At 36.4% G+C, this 25,092-nt stretch overlaps 1 long non-coding RNA gene across 1 annotated transcript; it reads right to left on the reverse strand.

The window, feature by feature from the left end:
- Positions 1-9,600: 9,600 nt before the first annotated feature.
- Positions 9,601-24,768, reverse strand: LOC128553669 (uncharacterized). Its single transcript, XR_008369402.1, has 3 exons — positions 24,629-24,768; positions 21,807-21,950; positions 9,601-9,732 (listed from the first exon to the last, which is right to left on the reverse strand). It is a non-coding gene; the product is annotated as an uncharacterized LOC128553669 (long non-coding RNA).
- Positions 24,769-25,092: the final 324 nt, after the last annotated feature.

Below are 25,092 nucleotides of genomic sequence, written 5' to 3' on the forward strand. Positions count from 1 at the left end.
TCGAGTTTTGGGATGATTTTGGGGACCCGGATATTTTGCCTTCAGTTCACGCTAGGACAGTCCTAGAGTCCCAAGCAGTGACCTACTTTGAAAAATAATTAGCGAAACAGCCCGAAACGGTACATTTGAAAATCGTCATTTCTGCACAGGTCGGGACCTGTGGAAAATTCGAGTTTTGGGATGATTTTGGGGACCCGGATATTTTGCCTTCAATTCACGCTAGGACAGTCCTAGAGGCGCAAGCAGTGACCTACTTTGAAAAATAATTAGCGAAACAGTCCGAAACGGTACACTTGAAAATCGTCATTTCTGCAGAGGTCGGGACCTTTTGAAAATTCGGGTTTTGGGATGATTTTGGGGACCCGGATATTTTGCCTTCAGTTTACGCTAGGACAGTCCTAAAGTCCCAAGCAGTGGCCTACTTTGAAAAATAATTAGCGAAACGGCCCGAAACGGTACCCTTGAAAATCGTCATTTCTGCACAGGTCGGGACCTGTGGAAAATTCGAGTTTTGGGATGATTTTGGGGACCCGGATATTTTGCCTTCAGTTCACGCTAGGACAGTCCTAGAAGCCCAAGCAGTGACCTACTTTGAAAAATAATTAGCGAAACAGTCCGAAACGGTACACTTGAAAATCGTCATTTCTACACAGGTCGGGACCTGTTGAAAATTCGAGTTTTGGGATGATTTTGGGGACCCGGATATTTTGCCTTCAGTTTACGCTAGGATAGTCCTAGAGTCCCAAGCAGTGACCTACTTTGAAAAATAATTAGCGAAACGGCCCGAAACGGTACCCTTGAAAATCGTCATTTCTGCACAGGTCGGGACCTGTGGAAAATTCGAGTTTTGGGATGATTTTGGGGACCCGGATATTTTGCCTTCAGTTCACGCTAGGACAGTCCTAGAAGCCCAAGCAGTGACCTACTTTGAAAAATAATTAGCGAAACAGTCCGAAACGGTACACTTGAAAATCCTCATTTCTGCACAGGTCGGGACCTGTTGAAAATTCGAGTTTTGGGATGATTTTGGGGACCCGGATATTTTGCCTTCAGTTTACGCTAGGACAGTCCTAGAGGCGCAAGCAGTGACCTACTTTGAAAAATAATTAGCGAAGCAGTCCGAAACGGTACACTTGAAAATCGTCATTTCTACACAGGTCGGGACCTGTTGAAAATTCGAGTTTTGGGATGATTTTGGAGACCCGGATATTTTGCCTTCAGTTTACGCTAGGACAGTCCTAGAGTCCCAAGCAATGACCTACTTTGAAAAATAATTAGCGAAACAGTCCGAAACGGTACACTTGAAAATCGTCATTTCTGCAGAGGTCGGGACCTTTTGGAAATTCGGGTTTTGGGGTGATTTTGGGGACCCGGATATTTTGCCTTCAATTCACGCTAGGACAGTCCTAGAGGCGCAAGCAGTGACCTACTTTGAAAAATAATTAGCGAAACGGCCCGAAACGGTACCCTTGAAAATCGTCATTTCTGCACAGGTCGGGACCTGTGGAAAATTCGAGTTTTGGGATGATTTTGGGGACCCGGATATTTTGCCTTCAATTCACGCTAGGACAGTCCTAGAGGCGCAAGCAGTGACCTACTTTGAAAAATAATTAGCGAAACGGCCCGAAACGGTACCCTTGAAAATCGTCATTTCTGCACAGGTCGGGACCTGTGGAAAATTCGAGTTTTGGGATGATTTTGGGGACCCGGATATTTTGCCTTCAATTCACGATACTTTCGATGCTGAAAAGTCTAAACAACACGACTACGATAGGGAAATGTCAAAACTAATTCGTACTTTCATCGTGGTACTTTTGACTTTCCACTATTGTTTTTCGTTGTTTTGACTTTTCGTTATTGTGCTTTCGTTGTTTCGACTTGTCACCATTACACAATTACACAATTACACGCGGGGTAGAAGATTATCAGATTGTCTGAAGATGAATTTGTACTGTAATGCTCTGTTTTACATTGATAAATATACAATTGCTTAGATGGATATTACGGTTGATCTAGCTAAAGGGCGTATAGGTCGCAATCATATCCTCAACACATTTATGCTATTTGATCCTGCAAAGTGCTTTCTGCACTAACTTGAGTGTTTTTGATTAAAATCATTATGATTAAATAGTATTTGTATAACATTCAATTGTAATTCGATTTTCAAGTAAAAATGCTCCTATGAATCTTCCAGGTTTCTTCAGTCAACTTAATTGCAACAGTAATTACTTCCCCTGACTTTGATTATATATATGTAGCTGATCCACATGGTGTATTCTACGTGTCTAATTCTCAGCAAGGGTCTTTTTTCAGTGTCAGTCAGATGGTTCCCCTGGATGAAGCAAACTGATCGTTTCTTGATCTGACCCATATTCACTTATTTTTAAGAAGCTAGACCTATAATCTGGTGTAGGGCTTACCTATAAGCACATGTCTGTACGTTGTTTTTCTCTATTTGGCTTTATTTGGTATGAATAGGACCTGTTTACCAAACGAATAGTATGTTTTCCCCACATTTAAAGACTATATTTCATAGATCTCCGCTTGAGAATTGATATAATATAAAATATTTCATAGTATATCTATACTGGTCCAAAAGTGCATAATATTATTATATTAATACTATTGTTATGTGCCAGTTCTTGCAAATATTATGATGCTCATTTGTGCTTTATAACTTAGTTTACTTTTATTATTTAAATCTGAAATGGAACCGACTTCATTTTCAAATCACTGAGATAAAAAATACACATATTAGATCTAGCACTGTATGTGTAATGGAGAGTTATAAATGTGATTTTATGTACATATATTATATCGTTCCATACAGTCTCCAAATTATGAAGATCGAAATTTTTTCAAAAACAATTGTCTGTTTATACATATACAAACACATTATCTTCAGACGACATGATAACGTTCTATGGTATGAAAGTATTGACTCTATTGATATTGCCAGGCGTTTTCGTGAGTTTATGTAATATTTGTATTTTGAAACGGTGACGTAGAGATAAGGCGTCTGGTTTCCACGCACGTTACCACGTGCTCAATGTAACCACAGACTACCTTTTACGATCTTACATTACTAGTAATTTATGAAAAATATCTGACAAATTTTAACTGTTTTCTTTTCTAGTATTTATTTTATTTTATTTTTTTTTTAATTATTATTTTTATTTTTGAAATGCTGCTGACAAATAATTTATCTATTCTTCATAAAAATTACTTTCAAGAGTTTTATTGACATTGTCTACAACAGTTTTAGTGTAAATGTACTTGAATGCATTGTATTTCTTTCGATAACTGAACCATAAAAAAAGCAAAAGCTTGATCAGATAAGTGTGGCAATTTTCCTGCCTATTAAGTTTGCAGATAAAATTGATACAAAGATATGGTCAGATGTAGGACTCGAACACTCAACCCCGAGAATGACAGTTAAAAGTCCTGTCTGCACAGCTACCTGCACACACGTGACATAAATATGTGTGCAATAGTAAAGTGGCATATTCATGTCACGAGATAGTTACGTAGTTATCGCGATACTTCTGAAAATTATCTTGATTAGCGAAGTTTTCTAAACTGATTACCTCAATAGTTCAAAGGTTTCTGGAAATTTCATTACGATAATTTGCATAATTATCGCGGTACGGTTTAAGTATATGTTAAATGTTGCCATTTGTTAGCTAAATAGCGATGCTTTTAGAAATTATCTTGATAATTTAAACTGTCTCTAAAGTTTATCTCAATAATCTAAATTTTCCGCAAACAAAAGCATAATGTAGAAAAAAAAAAGTATTTTGATAATATTTTTAGAACACAGAATACGTCTACATTTGTCACAATTACATGTATGGGGAAATAATTCAAATGTGGCAGTCTTACGGCGGTATAGCCTCAACAAACATTTTATATAAAGGATTCATTGTTCTAGTTCATATACTTTTTAAAGTTATGAACATCAAAACCAAAACATCCACTATTTTAGTTTTTCAAGGACCATATAAGCATTAGGATTCGCATGAAGAATGCCAAGTGTGCAATATCACATCGTAATAAAGACTTATGCAAGGCTTTATGAATTTACAACAAAGACTTTCTGAGCATGTCATAAGGTGAAATGTGCATTTTGACTATTATAGGGGCCAAAACTTTAAAAATAGTTACACATAACGATAAAGAGTCATGCAAGTGTTCATAAATTTATATCAAACAAGTTGTTTTAGCTTTGCGCGTCACAAGATAAAAATGTGCAACCTTTTTATTATTTTTTTATTATTTCAGGGGCCATAACTCTGGAAATAGGGGCGGCATCATACGAAAAATAAATAGTGTTCAAGTTCATACCATGATTAAGACTTGTGCAAGGTTTATTTAATTTATATCAAATACTTTTACCTAGGCGCCTTACAAGTTAAAAACGTGCATTTTGATTATTTCAGGGGCCATAACTCTGACAATAAGAGACAGAGCAAGAAGAAAAGTTGGAGGTGCGCAGGTTTATATCATTATAAAGACTAAAGCAAGGTTTCATCAATTTATGTCAAATACTTTTTTGAGCTAGGAGCATCACAACATCGGACGAACGCATGGACAATACCAAATCTATATATGCCCCATCATTCATTGTGGTGGTGGATGGGGAGCACAGAAATGCAGTTCTTTGTTTGAAACTTTAGAATAGCATAGTGGTAGTTTTCTAGCATCTCGACAAGCAGTTTGCAGCATTAACGCAAAATGCTCTTAAACTTTTTCGGAAAAGAAATAATACATCTCGAAAATATTATTTATTGCTGAACTCTTTTCAGAACAAGAGGGTCACGATGACCCTGGATCGCACACCTGAGTATTGAGCTACATGTTTCAAATGTCAAACTGATGATTTTTAGATTTTTTTTTAACATTTCCGATGTACAATCAAGTAACCCCTGGGGCGGGGCCAACTTTACCCCGGGGTCATGATTTAAACAAAGTTTGTAGAAGTCTACTAGGCAATGTTACATATCAAGTATCTAAGCCTTCTGGTTTACTTTTAGCAAATTTTTGAAGATTTCCCTATGTATAATCAAGTAACCCCTTGGGCTGGGTCAATTTGACCCTAAGGGCTCAAGATTTGAACAACTTTTGTAGAGGTCCTCTAGGCAATGCTACATGTCATATATCTAAGCCCTAGCCCTTCTGGTTTATTTTTAGAAAGTTTTGAAGATTTTTCTATGTACAATCAAGTAACCCAATGAGACGGGTCAATTTGACCCTGGTGGTAATGATTTAATCAAATTTTGTAGAAGTCTACTAGACAATGCTACATGTCAAATATCTAAGATCTACGCCTTCAGGTTTATTTTTAGAAAACAAATGAAAATTTTCCTATGTACAATCAAGTCACCCGTGGGATGGGGTCATGATTTGAACAAAGTTTATAGAGGTCCACTAGGCAATGCTACATGTGAAATATCTAAGCTCTAAGCCTTCTGGTTTATTTAAATTCTTTTTAAAGATTTACCTATATAAAATCATGTGACCCCTGGGGTGGGGTCAATTTTGACCCCGGGGGTCATGGTTTAAACAAGTTTTGTAGAGGTCCACTAGGCAATGCTACAAGTCAAATATCTAAGCTCTAGGTCTTCTAGGTATTTTTTAGAAAAAATTGAAGACTTAACTATCATGTACAGTCAGAGTCAATTTGGTCCCAAAGGTCATGATATGAAAAAATGTTGTAGGAGTCTGCTAGGCAATGCTACATGTCAAATATCTAAGATCTAGGCATTCTGGATTATTTTTAGAAATTTTTTGAAGATTATCCTATATCAAGACAAGTGACCCCTGGGGCGGGGTCAATTTTGACCCCAGGGATCATGTGATTTGAATAAATTTTGTAGAGGTCCACTAGGCAATGCTACATGTCAAATATCTAGGATCTAGGCTTACTGGTTTATTTTTAGAAAAATTTTGAAGATTTTCCTATATAAAATCAATTTTGATCCGGGGATCATCATTTGAACAAATTTTGTAGAGGTCTACTAGGCAATGCTACATGTCAAATATCTAAGATCTAGGCCTTCTGGTTTATTAAAAAAAAATATTGGTTTTTCAAATATAAAATTAAGTGATCCCATGTGGCAGGGTCAATTCTGACCCCGAGGCTCATGATTTGAAAATTTTTTGTAGAGGTCCACTAGGCAATGCTACATGTCAAATATCTAAGCTCAATGCCTTCTGGTTTATTTTTTTATTTTTTTTTAAGATTTTCCTATAGAAATCTATGTAAAATGAAGTGGCCCCTGGGGCGGGGTCAATTTTGAACAACTTTAGTAGAGGTCCACCAGGCAATGCTACATGTCAAATATCTCAGCTCTAGGGCTTCTGGTTTTTTGAGAAGAAGATTTTTTTAAGATTTTCCTATGTAAAATCAAGTGACCCCTGGGGCAGGGTCAATTCTGACCCCGGGGTTATGATTTGAACAAAATTGGATGAGGTCCACTAGGCAATGTTTCACACTAAATATCTAAGCTCTAGAGGTTCTGGTTTTTGAGAAGAGGATTTTAAAGTTTTTCCTTTCGGTTGCGATGGCAACCAGAGTTCTACATGGAATTCATTTCTTTCAACAATTTTTTGTAGAGCTTCACCCAAGGCTTATTCCTGTGAAGTTTGGATGAAATTTGCCTAGCGGTTTATGAGGAGATGTTGCTTAAAGGAAAGTGTGGACGGACGGCCGCCGGACGGTGAGCGATCACAATAGCTCACCCCGAGCACTTTGTGCTCAGGTGAGCTAAAAATGAACGCATTTTCTGGAAAGTTTACAATATTGTCGTGATAGCTACACAGTTATTTTGTGGCAAAAATATAACACCATACACCAGTTATATCGCTTTCTATGTTCGGATACCGACAATAAATTTACTGTAATATACGGAATATTCTTAAGTGCTAGGTCAGTGCTTATAGACAATACCTCGTGTAGTGATAATCAAATCTGTGCTCACGGACACCAGAGTGACGTTACTACGATGCTGAAACTCAAAGCTACGAATGTGACAAGTCGGAGGCACGATGACAGAAAGTCGGATAGCGAAAGCACAGTGTTGAAAGTCGAAAGTAAGATGATGAAAGTACGAACAAAATCGACTTTTCAGCATCGCAGCTTCGTTATTTCGACTTTTCACAATCGTAGTTTTTGCGCCATTATCATCATGGAGTCGTCTTTTCACCGTCGTAGTTTCGTTATTTTGACATTTTAACATCCTAGTATCGTTCTTTTGTTGTTTCGAGCTCACATTATGCGGAGATGGCCCTAGCGAGACACTGTATTGTACGGTCGATGTATATTTGTGTACAAGAAACAAAGAAGCAACCCAATTACCACGCTTGGGGTAGAATCAAAATTATGTTAAATTCAGCACATTTCTCCGATGGAAAATTGTCGGATGTTATCAGAAATATTCACATCCGTAAAGAAAACAGATTTATCAACATGTATTGGTATTTTAATTTAGAGTTCTTATTCTAAACGCAGTTAAATATGATTTAAATCAATGCTTTAAGTGGAGGACCAGTAATGGGCAAATTCCGTTTGTTTTTCCGATTGCAATTCGACTTCGTCCGGCTGTTACGAAAAAAATAATGTTCTGTTATCGCCGAATGATGCCGAAATTGCATACGGAGGATACGTAATGGCGCGGAAATTGTCGATCGTCATCACGGGTCCATTACTTTAAATAATGTATAAAATTATCGCACGTATGATTAAAATTCTAAGATATATAGTTTAATTTGGTCGAAAATACTGTGAGCTTGCGATATTTAAACAGGTTTGCTAATTTTAGTGCAATATCTGCCGTCGGAAATAACACTGAATTTCGAAACCGTTAACTGTTAGCCTAAATTTTCAATCTGTAATACTAGAATCGTTTTACAATAATATCCGACATTTTACCAAATACCTTTCAAATTACTTTTGCAATCAGTGTAGAAAATCCATTTGCAGTCTGATCATGATCTACACTAGTCGCAAAGGCAAAATCAATCGTGTCCAGCATGGTACGGGTTAAATGAACCACAGACATCTATGGTCAGGATCTCAACCAATCCATTCTCCTCCGCCCCTGGTAAAATTTAGCGATTTTTCAGCATTTTAACATGCGTTAAGCATAGGTGAAAGCATATATGACTATCATAAAACGCATTTAGCGGATTTTAAAATGCATTTTTACCATCAATGCTCTTAATACATGTATTTCAAAATCCCATGATGAATGGCAGAGTTATTGAGCGGACAATAAACAGACCCTGTTAACCTTTGACTTTTAAGTGTGACCTTGACCTTAGAGCTAGGGGTTTGAGTCTCGTGCGCATGACACGTCATCTCAATATAGGGAACATTTATGCTAAATAAATAAAAAATTTCTTTATGAATGGTAGAGTTATGAACCGGACACGAAAACATACTATGTTAGCCTTTGACTTCTAAGTGTGACCTTGACCTTGGAGACAGGAGTCTGAGTCTTGCACAAGACAGACTGTCTTATAATGGTAAATATTTATGCCAAGTTATTTTAAAATCCCTTCATATATGGTAGAATTATGGATCGGTCACAAAACAGACCCTGTTTACATTTGACCTCTTAGTGTGACCTTGACGTTGGGACTAGGGATCTGTGTCTTGGCAGGACATGTTGTCTCATTATGAAAATCATTTATATTAAGTTATTTTGAAATCCCTGTATGAATGGCAGAGTTACAGCCCGGACAATAATTTACACGGACGTACACATGAACGCACGGACGGACAGTGTAATTTTAATACGCTCGCCTTCGAGTGCATAACAAGAAGACAAGAATACAATGCCAAAAGTTAAGTATTAGAGGGAAAGCAAACAATCATAGACGAACAAGATATATCTACTGAAGAACTGCATTAAGGATAACTAGAAGCTGCTTTTTGTCTCTGCCTCACCTACACCCCGCCCAATATGTATTCTTAGGATAGAAAAGAGGCATGCTTGTTGATATGCAGGGCGAAAACCAAAACATATGTTGCAGTGGGTTTTATCGGATTTAGTACATGAGCAGTTTGACCTGTAAACAAGAGCACCGCATTGCGGGTGCTGACGCTCATCTGATTTTTTGTATAATAGAAATATTGTCCTACCCATGATTTTCTAAATCTAAAAAGGGTCACCATTCTTGCAAAAAGCAGGATAGAGTTTTGTTTCTTGACGTACAGCGTCCACTTATGATGGTGAAAAACTGTTGCAAGTTTTAAAGCAATAGCTTTGATGGTTAATGAGAAAAGCTAACTTAAACATAATACTCAACCAAGAAAACTGATTTTCTAAGTCCAAAAGGGGCAATATATATAGGATATAGGATAATAGCTTTTTATAAGTCTGTGTCAAATGTATCTATTAATAACAGAGACAGAGAAATGTATCAAAACAGTAGGTATGTATAAAAAGGGAAATAATTCCTTGAAGATTTCTGCAAAAGAAAAGCACCATGGCATTGTGTCATATGATATGGGTAGTAATGTTGAGAAACTTTCAAATAAATGAGATTGATAGACCACGCCTTAAAATATTTGACAAGAATAAACGTACGAACGTATATTATTGATATTTATTTCGAATGTCTGATACCACCAATCCTAAACCGTACAATGGCATAGTCCATCAATGCAGTGCTTTTCCTGAAAATGTGAACAGTCGGGACAATCAGCCTTCATTGTGCACGCATAACCTGAAAAAAGGGCATATAGCTTTAATCCTGTGTACGTAACTCGTTATTTGATATAAACGTATGTTAAAACAATGATAAACCTGTTATTCTTTTGGGTTCTTTAACAGGAGGTTTCATTATCATACATACGAGTCGCAACATGAGAAAACCAACATAATGGCTTTGCGACGAGCATGGATCCGAACCAGCCTGCCCCTCCGCGCAGTCTGGTCAGAATCCATGCTGTTCGCAAACAGTTTCTCTAACTGCGATAGGCTTTGAAAGCAAACAACATGGATCCTGACCAGACTGCGCGGATGCACAGGCTGGTCTGGATCCATGCTGGTTGCTTTCAAAGCCACTATGTTGGTATTCTCATGGCGCGGCTCATTTCATATTAATACGCTCCCTGGTGAAGCGGAAACGGTAACACATGTTTCAACCAATCTTAGAGGAATTGGGCGTTTTACGATATCATATACATGTACATTTAATTTAGCCAGGAAAAATCACAGGCACCAGTATCGGACCTGGGACAAAAATATGTTTGTTTTCATCCTAAATGAGTTAAAAATGAAAAATATGTAGTGAAATATGAGCCCCCTTCAAAATATACATATGTCTACTGAAGGCCAGAATCTCGAGAATCGAGCCTGCGAGCAATGGGTTCACTTCCCGGGCCGTTGTGAAATAAATTCTCTAGACAATTAAACAAACTACCTATCAATATTTCACGTGTACATTTAGCTACAAAATGAGACCGACCCGAAGTCTCTAGCCCTTCCCGTTCATGAAATATCTATCAGAAAACGAGTGCCTATCTGTTGAAAGTTCCAGGTAGATAGAAATGTGGCACAACGGAGCGGTACGAAATCACGGACTAAAAGATGTTTGTCAGCCTAGCAAGGGTCAAATTCATTTGACATTAATAACAAGTATAACTAAATATGCAAATTATGGCCACTAACCACCGTCAGTATCATCTGTTACACGCGATATTTACTTTTTTATTTTTCCGTCGGTCTTTCAATTGTATTATCCGCCATTGAAACCGAAACGATAATATCAGAGTAATTTTGTGCGAAACGATGCGGTTCTGTCGGAGATGTGTCGCTATTGGCCAATCAGAAATTGCGTTTAAAAATACCTTACGAATTCTGTTCAATGGCGTAGCATTCAATTGAAAGACCGTGGAAAAATTTGAAACGCCAATATCGTGTGTTTGAGATGCTACTGACGATTGTGAGTGGCCCTAGTTTATGTACAGTCGAACTTCGATGGCTCGAACTCGAGGGTCCCGTGGAAATTAGTTCGAATTTTCCGTTGTTCGAGCCATCCAAATGGCGACCATTTTGAATTTGGGAATTCGAGGGCATGATGTGTTACAAACCTTACATCGTAATATAATGTCATATTGTATCTAAATGTGTGTATTATATGATGATAATTAAAAAACGAACGCTGCAATATGCTTTATTATTTATTTTCAAACATAACATAGATACGAAAATGAAAGACAGATAACACACTTATATAATTATAAGAATTTTTGTGAAGACAGCATCAAATAGAAAGACATGAATAGCAAACCTTTATGAATCATAGTTCAGTACAAATATTATCAAATATATTGCTTTCCGGTAGCCGACTTAGCTATCCACCCGTGTCCGGGTCCTTTACTAAGTTGTTCAGCCATGCTAAAGCAGTATGAAAGTTGACATCGGATCTCCCGATTTTATGCAGAAAAAATAAAGACAGACACTGCTCAATTATTTTAAATAATTTTATTCGTATAATCAAAGCCCATTAAAGCATTGCAGTGAACGAAAGTCACTTTGTTTAATTTTTTTGTCGTATACCGACGCTAATTACATAAGCGTGTGAAAACTACGCACGCGCCGGTTAAAGGAGAAGCTTGGCGAATGTCAGGCAGGTGTGAAAAACTTTGTAAACACAAGCCATTCCGGCGACAAATTGTCTGTTCGACTAAACAGGTGTAATTATCACTTAGTTAAGCCAAGGGGACCACCAAATGAGTTCGAGAGTTCGAATTTTCGAAGTTCGAGCGATCCGAGTTAGAACTATATAGAATAAAGAAGGAATAAATTCGGGACCGGGCAAAGAGTTCGAGCGATCCCGGGTGTTCGAAAGATCCGAGTTCGAGCCATTGAAGTTCAACTGTATTTATTTATACTATTTAGTATTTTTTATTGAATTTGACCCTTGCTTGGCTGACAAACATATTTTAGTCCGTGATTTCGTACCGTTTCGTTGTGCCACATTTCTGTCTACCTGGAACTTTCAGCAGAAAACCACTCGTTTTCTGATAGATATTTCATGAATGGGTAGGGCTACAGACTTGAGGTCGGTCTCATTTTGTAGCTAAATGTACACGTGAAATGGTGATAGGTAGTTTGTTTAATTGTCTAGAGAATTTATTTCACAACGGCCCGGGAAGTGAACTCATTGCTCGCAGGCTCGATTCTCGAGATTCTGGCCTTCAATAGACATATGTATATTTTGAAGGGGGCTCATATTTCACTACATATTATTCATTTTTAACCCATTTAGGATGAAAACAAACATATTTTTGTCCCAGGTCCGATACTGGTGCCTGTGGGAAAAATGTATTGTATCTATTTATGTCCCTGTTTTAGCCTTTGACGAATTTCATGCCAGAATAGCAAGTTTGTTTTCCGATGTTCTATTTACAAAACTTATCATTGATACGACGGTCAAGGAACACCAATCAAATCTTAAAAGGGTAACTGAATTTCCTTTATTTCTTTAATGTTTTATTAACTAAAAAGCGACCATACTTTAATATACAGCTGCATAAACTTATTAATGTACACCTGTTTTATCTGGAAATAAATAATAACAAAGATATAGAAAATATAACATACTAGTTTCTAACACGACCAGCAATTAACCTACATACATACGGGTGGGCCGGTGGTCTAGTAGTAACACGCTTGACTGCCCGGGGCTTGAAACCCAGTCAAGGAACTGGAAATTTCTGAGATGTTCTTGAGTGTCTCCAACCCGATTACCGGTAAGAGGCATGTACTGGTTCTTCACATGAAAGACGGTTTCGCGTGTATCGGTGCTATACTAAGGCGTACCGTTTGGGTCAAAGTCAAAAGTTCCCAGATACCACCAGTAGTATTACAAATATACCTAATAGTTTTATACCTGCGGGTATAAATTGGAAAATGCACCTGCGGGTATAAAAATTTTACCTGCAAGTATATTTGTTTATCTTGCCTCCTACAAGTTTCTTGCATTTCTATTGGTCAATCGACGTCACGTGGAGACAGGATATATTCCATATCCTGCTAGTATATTTCAGATATGAATTTTGATCAAAACAAAATGGCTGCCACACTGCTGGCGTAATTGAATCAAGTCAGATTATATATTAGCTCAAACGAGAGTATCGTTTCCGAGAGTAAATTAAGTGTTTTCTTACCGATTTCATTCTATATCTACGTTGAGGCTCATGAAGTTTGACAAAATTAGTCGTAAAAGCGGAATAACTCTGTATAGGATAAGGGACGTTTAAATCTTGTTTTGGAAGTTAAATAGTTAAATCATCGTGAAATTAAGGAATTGACATATTTGTTACTCAGCAGTTTGTTGGATCATTTAATCTACGTGCAAGATAAATGATTTAACAGGATGCGGGTATTATTAGTTACACTGCTTGTTGGTGACAGGATACGGGATATACGCTGTCGAGGAAATCCATATCAGGCGAGTTTAATGCCAATGACGAAACAACAACAAAGCTTTGATTATAGTTGATTAACACCAGACATAAAATGAAAAAAAAAACTGTATTTTAACAGAACCACAAAACACAGAAGCTCATTTATACAGGTTATGAACTGGTTTTGAAAAACTTTTACGTTCCATTATCAGATTAGACGATGTCAGAAATGTCTTAAAACTTCAGCTTTAGTCCCGTTTCCTGTTAATTCCTTTATCTTGCAGGTAGATTAAATGATCCTACAACAAACTGTTGTCTTACAAATGTGTTAATTCCTTTGCTTTTCGATGATTTTACTAAAACAACATTTCAACCTGTCAACGGTCAATGTCAATCGGGGCCGTGCCGGGTTACTGTTCTTCTATATAATTTACACTCACTTCACAAACCTAAATTAAATACGAAAAATAAGAGCGGCAAGAAAACACTTTTTTTTTCTCGGAAATGATATCTATAGCTTGGGCTTATAATCTGACTTGTTTTAATTACCCTAGCGATACGGCAGCCGTTTTGTTTTTAATCAAAATTCATATCCGTAATATACTGGCAGGATATGGGATATATCCTGTCTCCACGTGACGCCTGTTGACCAATAGAAATGCAAGAATCTTGTAGGAGGCGGGATAAAATTGTATACCTGCGGGTATGTAAAAATTTATGCCCACAGGTATAAAAATTGTACCTATACCTGCAGGTATAAAACTATGACCGCAGGTACAAAATCATACCTGCAGGTATAAAATTATACCCGCATATACAATATATATACCCGAAAATACATTTCCAGTTTATACCTGCTGGTGGTATCTGGGAACTTTTGACCCAAACGGTTCGCCATACTATACACCGGACACGTTAAAGAGCCAGATCACTCTTTGTCTGTACTAGTAGAGGAAGAATTTCGCGCCCTGTGTGACTGCGTTTGCTATATGTAAAGCGCTGTCGGACCACATTCGTAACAGATCGCATTTGTACATGTAATAGGTGTTACAAATGAGATCGCATATATAACATAAATCAAGCACATATGTAACAACTTTTGAGACGAATGTGATCGATGCCGATTTTTGATGTGACCTCAGATCGCATTTGTCACATGTCATTTTCAATTGGAAAATTGAACAAAAAAGTGCATTTTTACATCTGAAACCCATTTGTAACATGCTTTAGCTCACTTGTACGAAGTGACAAAGTAAGCTATTGTGATCATTCTTTGTACGTCGTCCGTCGTCCGTCTTCCTACCGTCAGTCCGTTCACATTTTTCTTGTGAATACGACAGGGACTATTTGATGATTTTGACAAAACTTGCACAGAACATATATATATATATATATATATATATATATATATATATATATATATATATATGGCAATAATTACTGATTTTAGCCTTGTGAACGCGATGAAGGCCAAGTTATTTTGACTCAAATTGCATACATCTTAAATATCTACAAGAATTCGGTTCCTTTCAAAAACAACCGAATTGCACCAGTTGACTTAGAGTTACGGCCCATGAACTGGCAAAAAAAAAAAAGATTTTTATCCTTGTCAACACAATGGAGACTATTCATTATTTGATTTTTATTAAACTTATATAGGTTCTCACTGCCTTTTAAATCAGCCATATCGCGCCATTTGTCTCGGAGTTATTGCTGAAATGGCAAAACTTGCTTATTTTACTCTTGTGAACACATAGAGACCGTATTTATTATTTCATTTTGACCAAACCTGTATAGAAATTAAATATCTATAACATCTGGGTTCATTACGAAAACCAGCTATATAGCAACACTTGTGCCGGAGTTATGGCCCCTAAATCGACAAAATTTGCTCTTTTTAGCATTGTGAACATGACAGAGATCACATTTATTTTATTTTGACCAAACTTGCGTTGAAATTATATATCATTAAGATCTTTTATTTGGTTTTTTTCTCGAAGAGTAGCCATATCAAGCTATGGCCTCTAAAATGGCATTTAATAACATGTATAGTGTAGTATTACTCATGCGAGCGATAGTGGGCCATGACAAGAGGGCTATTTCCGGTTAGGTTTATATTTTGGTACTTTATGAGTCTGGTCAGGTATCTAAAACTGTATTTTTTAAACTTTTTGACAGTAAAATTTGTCCACAACTATTATATGGTTCAGAGATTTGGGATATATGTAGGTTCGATCAACTAGAACGGGCACAGTATTATGCCTGTAAACGTTTCATGTGTGCTAAACAAAGTGCCTCAAATTTTGCTACGCTGGGTGACTGTGCAAGATACCCTATGTACATAACCACGTATAAAATGTTGGCTGAAGATTATAAAAATGCCGAATAGCAGATTGGTAAAAAAATGTTATAACATGATGCTAAATGATGACATAAATGGTCTTAATAATTGGGTATCTTCCATTAGGCATTGTTTACAAAGTTATGGTTTTGGGTATGTATGGGCTTATCAATTTGTTCAGTCTGAATTCTCATTTTTAAAAACGTTTGAAAATAGATTGAAATACATATTTTTACAGGAATGGAACATAGCAATACATTCAAATGTTAAACTTTCAAACTATGTGTTATTTAAGAACGAATTTAACTATGAAATGTAACTGGATGTACTAGATGTTAAAAAATTTAGATATACCTTCGTTAATTTTAGAGTAAGTTCGCATGACTTAGAAATTGAAAGAGGTCGATATATTAATGTACCAAGACAAAACAGAATATGTAAAATTTGCAATTCCAACTCGGTAGAAGATGAGTATGTGAATTTTATTCCGAACTACGTAAGTTACATATACTAAAAAATATATATCTCCGCCAAATTTAAATAAATTTAATGTTCTAATGTCTGTCAAAAATGGAGAAACAATTAAGTCAGTAGCAGTATATTTGTTCTACGCTTTTAAGAAAAGAAAACAATGGATTACAAGACTTACAAAGAATAACATAAGTAGGAAGAAGTCATTTATTACCATTATATTAAATTGACATAATGTTGTAGCTGAATATAATATATTATATGTTTGTCAGCATGATCTACAATGCACATGCTATGCAGTTTGAAAATATTTGCTGTTTATGTTTTGCATGGGCCGGGGGCCGTAGAGCAAATAAAATTTGTCATTTGTCATTTGTCATACTATTTTGCTATCTGGCAATTTAATTCGGCAAGGGTGTCGTTATCATGAGTGGTCTGTCCATAGTAGCATGGTATTGCATGTAAATGTCACTTATAGATTTCCCATATCGGCTTTAGTTTGTAAGATTTCATTATTACTAAATGCATGAATACATGTATATGAGTATGTATGATTAAAGGGGACGATGCACACCACATGCAATCTCTGTTCAACTTTTATAAATGGCAATTTGCGGGTTGTATCGCTTCAACAACAAATAAAGTGCACTAAAATCAAGATCAAGGCATTCTCAACTAACATAACTAGTCTTGTTAAAGCTGAACACCGGGTATATGTACATTTATGTGTACTTAAAAGTAGTAACTAGCTTGACTATTCGAAGACTGCTCATGGCTATTGTGCTGATCCTGATGTCTTCGGCGTCCGCGGGTTCGCTGCAAGATAGGTTTTTCGTTTTCGTTTTGTTGCGAATAGTTTTAAACATCAGAAATACTTTTACTGACGACAATGGACATCAAATGAACTAATTATGTTCCATTTAAACCCTGACTTGAATTATATTGTATTATATTTACTAAGAGAGTTTTCTTGCCAAGCCTGGTGTCTGCATTCGTATGGAAACACTCTTATTCTATAAGGGCGGCACGAGTAACTCCATCGGTGAGGGAGGTGCAGTGGATAGTTTTGCAAATAACGGAACGGACGGAGCGGGTTGAATTCCTAGTCAGGGCCGGAATTTCCAGAGATATTGTGTCTCTCATCCACCCAGTTAAGACCTTACGCGTATCGGTACGTTTTACCAGACACGTAAACGAACGTATGAGAGTAAACTCGTATATATACATATCCGTATATATATGAGCTAGGAAATAATTTCAATTGAAATTAATTGGAAAAACTAACCATCGACTAGAGTGTCGAGGGACCCTTGCGTGATCGTAAAAGGCGACTAATAGGGTCTTAACACTTGGTTTTGCTGTAACTCTGTGATTCCAGCAGGTATGCAAATTTTGATTCCATACCTCATGTTTTTATTTCGATGTAAATGAGATATGACACCAAAATTTGTAGTCTGTTTTGGCCCTATATAACCTATAATGTATTGGTGGGTCGTAAAACCCAAATAAAGTAAAAATAAATAAAGAGTGTCGAGGGGCACACGTTAGAGACCGGGTGAAAACTTCTCGTATATGTTGCGATTTTCGCCACACGGTGCTGTTTCAAGCTGGGAAGTTGTTGGTTACTAACGTAAAGATACTGTTGTACTGATTTTAAAATTATTGATATTTTTGTCATCATTATCATCATCATCATCATCATCATTATAATGATAATCAGCATCAACATTTTGGACTGGTCTGTTCTAGGATCAATGGTAAGATTAACTGCCATAAGCTGTATAATTTAAATACTGTTGACAACAGGCGCTCTGAATCCAACAAACAAACATAATATTCATCAAAACCATTCTACAGGATGCCAAAGTTTGAAACGTTTGCAGTAATAGGTGTAGTATGATCACTACAGATTGTCAATAAATGGTGGTAATTTGTACCAAAGTATTTGGAAATCTGACTAAAGTGAGTTATGATCCGGACACAAACATATATATTACAACAAAATAACAAAACGATTCTAAGCTCAACTGTGACCTTGATCTTGGATATAGCAACAAGGATCATGATCGCAACACACATATTGATGCTGGTCATTTGCACCAAGTAATTTGAAAATCTGACTATGCATTGGCAAGTTATGCCAAAGACAAGAACCTATTTATATATATATAACCACACGAACGCAGAGACTTCGCTATTTCACGGCGGAAATATAATAAAAGAAGGCCTATTACCTTACAGGCGGGCTCAGTGGGGTGATGGCAACTAGAAAATAAGGTGTATTTTCTTAAAAGCTCATAGACATTAAGGCTAACTACTCCGCCGATGACAAGTTGTACATAATTTTTCCCATGACATAGAAACTTCCTATTTGTCAACCAGCTTGAAACAGCTTTGGATGACGAAAGATAGCTACAAATGTATGTCGCCAACGGGTTCGAACCAGTGACCAGAGCATGTGGGTCTAAATTTCAGCAAGTCGAAATAACAGTAGAAGTAGCTGAAGTTGTAATCATATTATAGTGGTATTGGCAGTGAATGAAGAAATGATTTAAAAAATGAGCCACGTCACGGGAAAATTGGTAGACATTTTCGTGAATTTCCGGAAATGCTATATTTAGGCTGACCTGTGGATATATACATAAGAATTAGGGTCAGAAAATTTCATATTCAGATAGAATAAGATTTCTTTGAAATAACAGCGAACGGTGGATGCGCAGGCTGATCTGGGTCCACACTGCCATGGTTGCAAAGCATCGAGGATTCCCAAAAGCGCATTTTGTCATGATGCGGCTCAAATAATGTTATGACATTAATGACGTCGACGACGACGACGCTAACTTTTGATGGTGCTTATGACGGTCATTTAATGATGTTGCGATGACAACCAACTGATTGAACATCTGCAGTATAAAACTCAATATGATACATAATTATGTGCTTCTCATGTCAACCTCTATGTTGGACAAACACATTCGTAACACATTTTATCTGTTACGAATGCGATCGCATACGTACGAAATCTGTTACAAATTTATGCGATATGTTACGAATGTGGACCTACAAAGCGCCTTTAAACGTGTCTATCATAAAGAGGGTGCTATATAAATCTAGTATTATGATAATAATACATGTAGAGCAAAATCTATCTCGGGTTATTCTGCAATAAACCGCTCGTGTGCAATGAGGTCATCCAATCCAGGCGCGTAGCACGGTCGTAAAAAGTAGTTACCAATTTTTCTTACACTGTTGCTACTAGTATGTCGTGTTAGAATCGAAAGAATAAGGTCCAAAGAGTGATATATCGTAGAATAATCCGAGTTTTTCGTTCTTATGCGAAACAATAATTATATCACTCAGGCTTACGGCCTTCGTGGTATATTCTTACGCATAAGAACTTAAAACTCGGGTTATTCTATGATAAACCATGTTTGGAAACTTACTATTTCTTAAATATTAATAAAAAAAAAAAAAAAACAAATGCCTTGAGGAAAGTCATAGATCACAAAAGAAAATTATCATAATGTTTTCACCAATGGTTAAATCTAGCAGTAATCTTTGTTTCTGAAAGAAATTACTCATTAAAAACCGGAAAAGTGGGCATTTTCGTTAAACTGCCGTTTCAAGCCTATTCTTCCATATTAAAGAGTAGACGGTATAGAGCAGATTAGAAATATAAAAAGCATTTTAGCGATATTATTATATCGAAAAAATCTCTGTGAACTACGGTCCCATTTTGAGATGAACATTTTAAAATCTATGTGAATATAGATGTACTATGATCAGCCTCTAAGTCAGTCAAAACAAAAAAGTCAAAAAAGGTACAATATGAAATTATTTCGTTCATGTGTCTTGATAATTTTTCAAAAATCCCCTTAAAATCGATACTCCTTAAATCTACATTATTTTGTGAGGTACGTTACCATACATTACTGCTATTTGCATTAAAACAAAGGTATGCTTATTTCTCACTATATACATATTAGTAAACAGTATGAATTAAAGCAAAAATGTTTTACTGTACATCATGATTAATAATTCAGACTTAAGCTTCCTTTTCTTGTGAACTACGTTACCGTGAACTACGTTACTACCAAATTAGCAAAATGTCTAATATTTAAATCTATGAATAATTTCTTGGGTAGCAATTCACATAGGCACTGACTACACTTCACGGTGTTCTGTGCAAACAAGGACGGTGCGTCCCCTGTGTAATTTCATCAAATAAAGGTAACAAAAGTCAGATTTTAACCAGTTGTCGTTTAGTAACAGATCTAGTAAGTTAACCAAATTATATAATATTAATTTTCTACATTTTCCAGTAGTAATATGATGACTTTGTGGTGTGTTACCGCTACAATAAATGCAAACATAGGTATACATGCTATAAATGGAGAGCATGCTGGAGATGGTAACGTAGTTCACAAAATGGGAAAATAGTTTGTGATCAGAATCGTTTTAATCATTTCAGATATTGACGTTGCATTGTTGATTCATTTTATGTCTCATGTTTAACTTTTATTTCTATCATAAGCAATGATATAGTTCTTACAAATAAGCATTTTTATGAACTACGTTACCAAATACATGTACTAGTCGGCATAAGCTTCCCGTCATTTTCGTTCCTTGTTCTTTTAATTAAGTTACATCTAGTTTACATTTCTTACCGTTAAGTGTGACTACTTTTATTTGTAAAATTAAGCGTAAAGCAGCATTTGATCAAACACTCCCAATTGAAATCCTTATACATAAATGTTGGTTACACTTCTTACAATATGTAGTTATATAGTCAGCAATAGCAATGCCCTCATACATTCCTGCTTTTATTGTGATCCACTGTCTATATTCGTTAACGGTGGTGACTCTGTGTCTTTTTTGAATAAATATGGTAGTATTCTTCACATCAGAACTAGTCCAATTAAGTTAACTCATATTTCATAATCCACTTTTCTTAAGATATTGTAAAATAAGAATTTTTTTTTTTAAATATAACATGTATAAAATCATTGTAATGCAATATAAATTGTCAATAAAAATTTTGGCTTTACTTATGAAAAAGTATGTATCATAAATTAACGGCAACGTCATATGTATGATTTGCAAACTATAGAACAATGTAGAACGGTGAACTACGCTACCAAACAACATGATTGTGCGCTACCTTAAACCAGTAATGGACTTTTGACGGTAAGTCAATCAATATGATACATCAAGTTACAAAGAAAACACATACTCGTACAACGGTGTTACCATCTGAACCAAGGCAGAGTCTAAAGCTGAACATACCGAAGCACTGTTAGTTTAAAAATATTTATTCCCAAAATAGAGTACATATATTTATACATATGACATACTGTAGAGAAGACGAAACAGGAAAGGATAAGAATGAAAGACAAGTTTTATAGAATTCTTCTCCTTTAAGCACTATTGATCAGCAATTTATATTTACCATATACACATGTATGTGGAGAAGCTGGGTATATTGTTTATGCTTTAAAGCAATTTTCTTGGCGTGACTCTGCGTAGCTATTTGTCTGTGTATACATACAAATGGTATAAAACTTTGTTTACCTCCTGCACCTCCGTCGGTACATTTGCAATGGCCTCCAGAAAATTGATGTTGGACGCATACGACTTTGTGTGCGCCTCCACATGTAATCATCCCATAGCTATAGCAATCAGTGGTTGCAATGCATTGATCTCCACTCACATAGACTGAATAGGATATGTTTTGAAAAAAGTAAGAAAGATGTACAGTGTACTCGATTCCAACACAGTAACTGGGATAAAAAAATAATAAAACAAGAGGGTCATGATGACCCTGGATCGCTCACCTAAGTAATATGAGCTACATGTTTCAAATGTGTAACTGATGATAAAATATTAGGAAAGTCTGTAGGTCACATTCATGGGTAATGAAATTCAGTTTTACGATTTGTGTGCAAAACCGTGTATGTCATCAAAATTTCAAGGCAGTATCTTAACAAGAGCTGTCAGTAGACAGCGCACTCGACTATTCTCAGTGCCTGATAGTATAATATAAGCAATGAGTAAAACTTTAACATTACAATAAGCATATTCTTAGTCGCAAAGGGGTCATAATTCAGTCAAAATGATTGACAACGTTGCCTCCTCCTTTTTACAGACTGGAGTTATGATGGTAAACAAGTATGCAAAATATAAAAGCAATATTTCAATGGACTTTGAAAATATTTGGAGTAGTACACAAACATTTACATTTATTCTAATTTGAAAAGGAGCCATAATTTAGTATAATGCTTGATAGTGTTACCTCCTCCTTTTTACAGACTGGGATCATGATGGTTAACAAGTATGCAAAATATCAAAGCAATATCTCAATGGACTATGAAAATATTTGGGGTGGTACGCAAACTTTAACATTTATTCTAAGTCGAAAAGGGGCCATAATACAGTCAAAATACTTGATTGAGTTGCCTCCTCTTTTTACAGACTGGGGTTATGATGGTAAACAAGTATGCAAAATATCAAAGCAATACCTCAATGGACCTTGAAAATATTTGGGGTGGTACGCAAATTTTAACATTTATTCTAAGTCGAAAATGGCCACAATTCAGCCAAAATGCTCGATAGAGTTGCCTCCTCCTTTTTACAGACTAGGGTCATGATGGTGAACAAGTATGCAAAATATGAAAGCAATATCTCAATGGACTTTGAAAATATTTGGGGTGGTAAGCAAACTTTAACATTTGTGTGACGCTCACGCTCACGCCGACGTCGGGGCGAGAAGGATAGCTCCCCTATTCTTCGAATGGTCGAGCTAAACAACAAGAAAGTATGCCAGTAGATCAAGGTCACAGTCAAGTGACATCATACTACTTGGGGTCATCAGGTAATTACAATTACAGTCTTGGAAATAGGATCAGACGATTTTTAAGTATTCTTCGTATATAACTCAAATAATAACTAAGTGACCCCAGGGCGGGGCCTTTTTAACCCCAGGGACATAATCTGAACAATTTTGGAAGAGGACTTCTAGACAATGCATCATACCAAATATCAAAAGCCTAGGTCGTATGGTTTCAGACAAGAAGAATTTAAAAGCTTTTTCCTATATAAGTCTATATAAAACTTGGGACCCCCAGGGCAGGGCTCTTTTCACCCAAGGGGTACAACTTGAAAATTTTGGTTGAGGACCATAAGACAATGTTACAAACCAAATATCAAAGGTCTGAGTGTTGTGGTTTCAGACATGAAGGTTTTTAAACTTTTTTTTCCTTAATAAGTCTATGTAAAACTTGGGACCCCACGGAGCCATATTTGAACCTAGGGGGATAACGTGAACAGTCTTGGCAGCGGACCACTAGATGATGATACATACTAAATATCAAAGCCCTATGTTATGTGGTTTTGTACAAGAAGACTTTCAAAGTTTTCCCTATATAAGTCTATATAAACCATGAGACCCCCGGGGAGGGGCCATATTTGACCCTTGGGGGGTAATTTGAACAATCTTGGTAAAGGAACATAAGATGATGCGACATACCAAATATCAATGCCCGAGGCCATGTGGTTTTGTACAAGAAGATTTTCAAAGTTTTCCCTATATAAGTCTATATAAACCACGTGACCCTCGGCGCGGGGTCATATTTGACTCTAGGTGGATAATTTGAACAATTTTGATAGAAAACTACTAGATCATGATACACACCAGATATCAAAGCCCTAGGCCCTGTGGTTTTAAACAAGAAGATTTTAAAGTTTTTCGTTTCGGTTGCCATGGCAACTACAGTTCTGCATGGAATTCAATTCTTTGAACTATTTTGAAAGGGAGCCACACAAGGATCATTCCTGTGAAGTTTGGTGTAATTCGGCCCAGTGGTTTTCAAGAAGAAGATTTTTTTTAAAAATTGTTGACACACGACGGACGACGGACAACAAGTGGTCACAAAAAAGAAGAACTACTTTGTCACTTCGTGACAGGTGAGCTAAAAACAACACTGTTTAATCTGGTTTACAGTTCTGCTATAAGCGTTTAATGAGGACAGAACTAATGTGTTAAATTAAAAGAAACGACATACAAAGAAAACTGTAGCAGAATTTATGCTGTCTTATAAGCACTTTTTGTAAATCACTTCCGCTTAAATATGTAACATTACATCTGGTGGCCCAGATTCAGATTAAAATGAGTAGGGGCTGGCTAGATTTTTTTCCGAACTTGACGCCATGAAATGGCCTAATTCATCTCCACAAACCCTGCTCTTTTACCTTACCACTGAAATTGTTGAAAATAGTTTTTATTGTTTACAGTACCTAAAATTCCTTGCGAATTAATTTTTAAAAAGTTTTAATCTATCGATTCTGTCTGGAAAATGATCTACTTGCAGCTGACAAATCGTATGTTTTCCACTTACCTACAAACGCAATCAAAATAGCTGCAATTAAAACCTTCATGGTTGCTGACAGTTGTTTTGATCTTTAAGAACAGCAATAAATAATGAAGTACTGGAGTTCTAGTGTAAATAGAGAGATTCGGGGGCGGAATTGATCTTCCGCTGGTCGGATGATGTCCTTTCGTCAGGGGAAGTAAGACGCATTTGAGGAAATCGGCACTTTCTTGCTGCTTAAAGTTGCCTCCACAGATTTAGAGGCGTCTGGAGATTTTTTTTCCTTGTTAAAGGCACCGAATCTTGAATTTGAAAAGCATTAGTCTTGTTAGGTACAACACGCTAAGGATACGCCTGTGATAACGCCGACATTTAGATTTAATGTCAGTCGCACTTCTGAGATAACACGGTCTTGACCTGTTCATATTTCATGAGTTAAAGTAATGGAATATATATCTTTAACTTCAGTCACGCGTTTTGACAAACAAGAC

This window comes from Mercenaria mercenaria, unplaced genomic scaffold (genome assembly GCF_021730395.1).
Source record: "Mercenaria mercenaria strain notata unplaced genomic scaffold, MADL_Memer_1 contig_4161, whole genome shotgun sequence".
NCBI lineage: Eukaryota > Metazoa > Mollusca > Bivalvia > Venerida > Veneridae > Mercenaria > Mercenaria mercenaria.